The following is a 7,778-nucleotide window of genomic DNA, read 5'->3' on the forward strand; positions in this document are numbered from 1 at the left end:
AAGGGAAAGGGAAAGGGAAAGGGAAAGGGAAAGGGAAAGGGAAAGGGAAAGGGGAAGGGAAAGGGGAAGGGAAGGGAAGGGAAGGGAAGGAAAGGAAAGGAAAGGAAAGGAAAGGATCCAATTTAACAATGGACAAAGGACTTCAATAGAAACTCTCCAAAGAAGATATATGAATGGCCAACACATACGTGAAAAGATGCTCAACATCACTAATCATCTGGAAAATGCAAACCAACCACAATGAGGTACCATCTCACACATGTAAGACCTCAAACAATAAAAATCCTAGAAGAAAACCTAAGAAATACTCTTCTTGATACTGGTCTTGGCAAATAATTTATGGCTAAGTCCTCAAAAGTAACAGCAACTGTGATGATTAATATCGAATGTCACCTTGATTGGACTGAAGGATGCAAATTATTGTTCCTGGGTGTGTCTGTGAGAGTGTTGCCAAAGGATATTAACATTTGAGTCAGTGGACTGGGAGAGGCACAACCCCCCTCAATCTGGGTGGGTACCATCGAATCAGCTGCAAGCAAGGCTAGAATAAAGCAGGCAAAAGAAGAGGGAAAGAGCAGACTTGCTGACTCTTCTGGCCTTCATCTTTCCTGTGCTGGATGCTTCTGGCCCTCAAACATCAGATTCCAAGTTCTTCAGCTTTGGTCTCTTGGACTTATACCAGTGGTTTGCCAGGGACTCTCAGGCCTTCAGCTACAAACTGAAGGCTGCACTCTCAGCTCCCTACTTTTTTTTCTTTTTCTTTTTCTTTTTTTTTTCACAGATTGGATAATTTTATTTATTTCTTCTTAAACAAACAACAAAAAAAAACAAAATACATGTGCAGAACGTGCAGGTTTGTTACATAGGTATACATGTGCCACGGTGGTTTGCTGAACCTATTGACCTGTCCTCTAAGTCCCCTCCCCTCATCCTCCACCCCCTAACAGGCCCTGGTGTGTGTTGTTCCCCTCTCTGTGTCCATGCGTTCTCAATGTTCAACTCCCACTTATAAGTGAGAACATGCAGTGCTTGGTTTTCTGTTCCTGTGTTAGTTTGCTGAGGATGATGACTTCCAGTTTCATCCATGTCCCTGTAAAGGACATGATCTCATTCCTTTTTATGACTGCATAGTATTCCATGCTGTATATGTACCACATTTTCTTTATCCAGTCTATCACTGATGGACATTTAGATTGGTTCCATGTCTTTGCTATTGTAAATAGTGCTGCGATAAACACACATTTGCATGTGTCTTTATAGTAGAATGATTTATATTCTTTTGGATATATACCTGGTAATGGGATTGCTGGGTCAAATGTTATTTCTCGTTCTAGATCCTTGAGGAATCGTCATACTGTCTTCCACAATCGTTGAACTACTTTACATTCCCACCAACAGTGTAAAAGCATTCCTATTTTTCCATAACCTCCCCAGCATCTATTGTTTCCAGACTCTTTAATAATTGCTATTCTGACTGGCGTGAGATGGTATCTCATTGTGGTTTTGATTTGCATTTCTCTGATCAGGGATGTTGAGGTTTTTTTTTCATATGTTTGTTTGCCATGCAAGTGTCTTCTTTTGAGAAGTGTCTGTTCATATTCTTTGCCGACTTTTTGATGGAGTTGTCTTTTTCTTGTAAATATGTTTAAGTTCCTTGTAAATTCTGGATATTAGACCTTTGTCAGATGGGTAGATTGGAAAAATTTTCTCCCATTCTGTAGGTTGCCTGTTCACTCTGATGGTAGTTTCTTTTGCTGTGCAGAAGCTCTTTAGTTTAATTATATCCCATTTGTCAATTTCGGCTTTTGTCGCAATTCCTTTTGGTGTTTTTGTCATGAAGTCTTTGCCCATGCCTGTGTCCTGAATGGTATTGCCTAGGTTTTCTTCTACTGAATAGAAGATCCTTTCCCTATTGCTAGTTTTCGTTAGGTTCGTCGAAGATCAGATGGTTGTAAATGTGTGGTCTTATTTCTGAGGTCTCTCTTCTGCCCTATTGGTCTATATGTTTGTTTTGGTACTGGTATCACACTATTTTGGCTACTGTAGCCTGATAGTATAGTTTGAAGTCAGGTAGCATGCGATGCCTCCAGCTTTGTTAGTTTTGCTTAGGACTGTCTTGGCTATATAGGGTCTTCTTTGATTCCATATGAAATTTAACATAGCTTTTTCTAATTCTGTGAAGAAGGTCAATGGTAGTTTGATGGGAATAGCATTGAATCTATAAATTACTTTGGGCAGTATGGCCATTTTCACGATATTGATTCTTCCTATCTATAAGCATGGAATATTTTCCCATTTGTTTGTGTCCTTTCTTATGTCCTTGAGCAGTGGTTTGTAGTTCTCCTTGAAGAGTTCCTTCACATTCTTTGTTTGATGTATTCCTAGGTATTTTATTCTCTTTAGTGATTAAAATAGTAGTGATTATGAACGGGAATTCATTCATGATTTGGCTCTCTGCTTGCCTATTGTTGGTGTAAAAGAATGTTTGTGATTTCTGCACAAACCTAGCAATCTCTTCACCTTGTGATTGTGTGAGTCAATACTCCTTAATAAACTCCCCTCCATACATACATCTATCCTATTAGTTCTGTCCCTCTAGAGAACCCTCATACAGCAACAAAAAAAACTGATAAGTAGGACCTAATTAAATTAAACTAAAGAGCTTCTGCACAGCAAGAGAACCATCAAGAGAGTAAAGAGACAACCTACAGATTGGGAGAAAATATTCACAAACTATGCATTCAACAAAGACTTAATATCCAGAATTGTTAAGGAAATTAAATCATCAAGCAAAAAATGAATATTCCAGCTAAAAAGTCGGCAAAGGACATGAACAGACACTTCTCAAAAGAAGTGTACACGTGGCAAACAAACATGAAAAAATGCTCATGATCACTCATCATCAGAGAAACACAAATCAAAATCACAATGAGATACCATCTCACACCAGTCAGAAAAATGTTTGTTAAAAAGTCAAAAAACAACAGATGTTGGTGAGGCTGTGGAGAAAAGGGGGCACTTATACACTCTTGGTGGGAATTAAATGAGTCCAGCCACTGTGGAGAGCCATTTGGAGATTCCTCAGAAAACTAACAGTTGAACTACCATTTGACTCAGCAACCCTATCACTGGGTATATTCCCAAAAGAAAATAAATCATTCTACCGAAAGGATACGTGCACCCATATGCCTATCACACTGCTATTCATAATAGCAAAAAACATAGAATAAACCCAGGTGCCCATCAACAGTGGATAGGATTTTTTAAATGTGGTAAATATACATTATGCAGTACTACGCAGCAATTAAAAAAAGAACAAAATTATATCCTTTGCAGCAACACAGATGCAGCTGGAGGCCATTATCTTAAGCAAACTAATACAGAAACAGAAAACCAAATACCACATGTTCTCACTTATAAGTGGAAGCTAAACACTGGGCACACATGGACACAAAGATGGGAACAATAGCCAGTGGGAATTACTAGAGGTAGCATAGAGAGAGGAGGACAGGAGCTGAAAAACTACCTCTTGGACACTGTGTTTACTACCTGGGTGATGGGTTCAACTGTATCCCAAACCTCAGCATTCTGCAATATGTCTTTGTAACAAACTTGCACATGTACCCTGATTCTAAAATAAAAGTGGGAGAAAGAAAACAAACAAACAAAAACCACACAAACAGAACAGAAAATCCCAAGTATTGTTGAGGATGTAGAAAGACTGGAATCCTGGTGCACTGTTCATAGAAATGTAAAATGATGTAGTCACTATAGAAAACAGTAAGAAAGTTCCTCAAAAAATTAAAAATAAAACTACCATACTATCCTGCAATCCCTTATCTATCCAAAAAGAATGGAAATCAGGATCTTGAAAAGATATTTGCACTCCCATGTTCATTGTAGTATTATTCACAATAGCCAAGAGGTGGAAGCAACCTAAATGTCCATGAACAGATGAATAGATAAGGGAAATGTGATAGACAAATACAATGGAATATTATTCAGCCATAAAAAAGAAGAAAATCCTGTCATGCTACAATATGGATGACTCTTGACATTATAATAAATGAAAAATGCTGGTCACAGAAGGAAAAATACAGAATTATTCCACTTTTATGAGGTCTCTAAAGTAGTCAGACTCATCAAAACATAAAATAGAATGGTTTTTGCCAGAGACTGGGAAAATGGGAATAAGGTGATTTGCTGTGCAATTAGTGTAGAGTTTCAGACATGGAACAAAAAAAAAAATTCTAGAGATTTGGTATGTGCTTAGAGTTAACAATACCATACTCAACACTTAAAAATTTGTTGAGAGTAAAAAATAGAAACAAAATGAATAAAATGGAATTCAATAAAGAACAGAATAAAATAGTGGGAAAAGATCCAATAGTAAATAAGATCCCTATTAATTTACTGACTTTTGGAAATGTACACTATATACTTTTAAAAGTTTAAGACTCAAGTACTATCCCTGTAGTAATGTCTTTTCAAAAACATTCAATGGGAAATAAGTTCGACAGATGCTTTGTCTTAGAGATTGTAGAATAATATTACTTTACACTTTATCCAGGTATATGAGATAACCTATATACAAGACACTCAGTTACTTATGTTGGTCCCAGAATCATAGAAACTTATTTAATCACAGATTGTTTTGTTCGTGTAACAAATTTTGAACACAACTGCATTATAAGTTTTTAAATTTTAAAATATTTAAAATAAGTGTATGTATTATTATATGACTAGTAAGTTCTAAAATACACACTGGCCTTGGACTTCCCTAAAACCATCCAGAGAAGAAACTGGCCCAAAGAGTTTATAGACAAACTGTCATTCAAATATAAAGTCAACAAATAGTTCTGAACAGATTTTGTTTGAGACAGTGTCACTCTGTCACCCAGGCTGGAATGCAGCCTGGAACTGATGGACTCCAGTGATCCTCCTATCTCAGCCTCCCAAGTATCCAGGACTACAGGTGTGCCCCAGCATGCCTAGCTAATTGGGTTTTTTTATTGTTTGTAGAGACAGTGTCTCACTATGTTGCCCAGGCTGATCTCAAACTCCGAGCCTCAAACCGTCCTCCCACCTCGCCTCTCAAAGTGCTGTAACTATAAGTATGAGCCACCATACTTGGCCTGAACAGATATTTCTTATGAAGCATTCTTGAAATTAGAGGATGAACTTCAGCCAAATGGAAAAATAACTGAAAAAAAAACTGAGATAACTGAGAAAGGGACTAGTTAGTGGTGAACATAAAATATCTTTAGGTCTAAAACCAACAGATTAGGATGACAAAAAAATGCAAATATTACACACTTGACTACATGAAAAGATTGCCAAAAGAAATTGGGAGAACATGCTGATTTCCTTATTTTGGTATCTGAAAATGAAAAAATATCATTTAAAGCTGCAAATCGACTCATAGATATTAATATACATTTCAGATTAAAAGTACTATTAAGAAAAATATTAGGAAAATATGAGGAAAAGAAAGAGAAATAATAATCTCATCATTGTTCACATTAGGAAATTGATCAACACTGCCTTAAGAAAAAATTTAAAGTATTATGTAAACACTTGAGAGTATACAGTACAGAAACAATAAAATACTTCCTTAAATATTACAAGAAACACACACACACACACACAGAGTAAAAGAAAGAGACCATATAAGGAAATAATTATTAAGAATTATAAAGACAAAAAATAATAACCTAAAATGTTGTAACAGAACCAAGACAAGGTATAGCCCCACGTAAATGAGCCAAACTCATTAAAAGATTGGAACTTAAAGCAAAGGCAAACTACAGCCCTGTGTTCTACACAAAAGATATACCTAAATCAAAGTAATTCAGGAACTTTGAAAATAAAAGGTGGGCAAATATAAATGAAAAATACCCAAAAATAATTATCTTAACATCAAATGAGGTTTCAATCAGGCCAAGAAGAATTGAATGAGTCAAAAAAGAGTACTTTTAATGTTAAAATCCGTAATTCATAATAAAAGTTAAACCATTATGATCATCAGTGTTACCAAAAACTAGCACCAATACTCAATAAAACAGACTTTGGTATATATATGACCTATAGACAGACAGTATGATCAGAACAGTTTAATTAGCTTCTTCAACTCAAACAGATTAACATTAATAAAAGATAAATAATTATATAGAAGACCAATTATATCTTTAACAAGATAGAGCTAAATTATACATAGCTAATTCCTACCTTATGAAAAGAGAATACAAGTACTTTCTTCTTAAGGGTCCTGAAACATTAATAACAATTAACCTTATTAAGCCACAAAGAAAACCTCAATAAATTCTAAAAGGTAGAAACAATAAAAATATATTCTTGCATTAAAAGTGCAATAAAATTAGGGAGAAAAAAAGCCCTTACCATCTGCAAATTTTAAATTCTTCCTTAAAAACTTATGGTTCAAACTCAATGGTTCAATTTGAACTCACTGATATGACAAAAATAAAGATAAAATAATCATATAAAAATAAAATTAAAATACCTTATTAAACTACATGCCAAAATATACATAATAAAACTAAAGCAGTGTTCAGGGGGAAATTGTTAACCTTAAATATTTGTATTCTTAAAAAACCAGAAAAGAATAAAAATAAATAAAGCATCCAAGTATGAAGTAAGAAAAAGCAAAACAAAAAAAATATTTAAGGAATGAAGAAGGCATTAATAAAGAAGCAGAAGTTATTGATTAAAATGCAGGAAAAAAATAAGTAAATCCAACAGCTATACTTTTTTGTGGGAGAAAGGGGCAACTAAACTGCTAACATAAGCAAGACAGGAAAGGACAAAAACAAAAGATAAATAATAAAAAGAACCACAGATAAAGAGGAAATTAAAAGACTTATGAGTCTTTTCAAATAAATGTGAAAAGAAATGTGAATTTAAAAGACTTACGAGTCTTTGTAAACAAATGTGAATTTAAAAGACTTATGAGTGTTTGCAAATAAATGTGAAAATCTGACTGAATTAGACAATAGTCTAAGAAAATATAATTTTCCAAATCACTCCAAAAGAGATAGAAATTCTAAACAGATAACTACTGTAGACGAGAATATAAGAACATTATCTAAGAGCTATCACCTGAAACAGCACCAGGTCCACATAATTTTATAGGGGGATTTTGTGAAAACTTTAAGGCATACATTATTTTGATTTCATGTAAACTGTCCTACAGAATACAAAAAGAAGGAATGATCCCCTATTTGTGTTTCTAAAGCAAACATAAGATTGGTAGCAAAACAATTATTACCCCAAAAAAGAACACTGCAAAACCATGTCTCTTACAAAGATCAATGCGCATATCTAAACCAAGCATTAGTAAACAGAATCTAGTACCACATTAAAAAACAGTTTAACATGACAAGTGGCATTTATCCCAGGAAAATATGGATAAAATTGAATCTGTTAATATGATTTATCACATTAATATATCCATGGAAGAAAAAATATTTTGTTATCCTCATAGGTGACAAAGGGGTATTGCTAAATTCAGTATCCAACTTGTACTTTAGAAAAATAAAAATTTTTTAGGGTTTTTAAATTATACTTTAAGTTCTAGGGTACATGTGCACAACGTGTAGGTTTGTTACATATGTATACATGTGCCATGTTGGTGTGCTGCACCCGTTAACTCATCATTTACAATAGGTATATCTCCTAATGCTATCCCTCCCCACCTCTCCCCACTCCACGACATGCCCCGGTGTGTGATGTTCCCCACCCTGTGTTCAAGTGTTCTCATT

Source organism: Papio anubis, chromosome 7, assembly GCF_008728515.1.
Source record: "Papio anubis isolate 15944 chromosome 7, Panubis1.0, whole genome shotgun sequence".
NCBI lineage: Eukaryota > Metazoa > Chordata > Mammalia > Primates > Cercopithecidae > Papio > Papio anubis.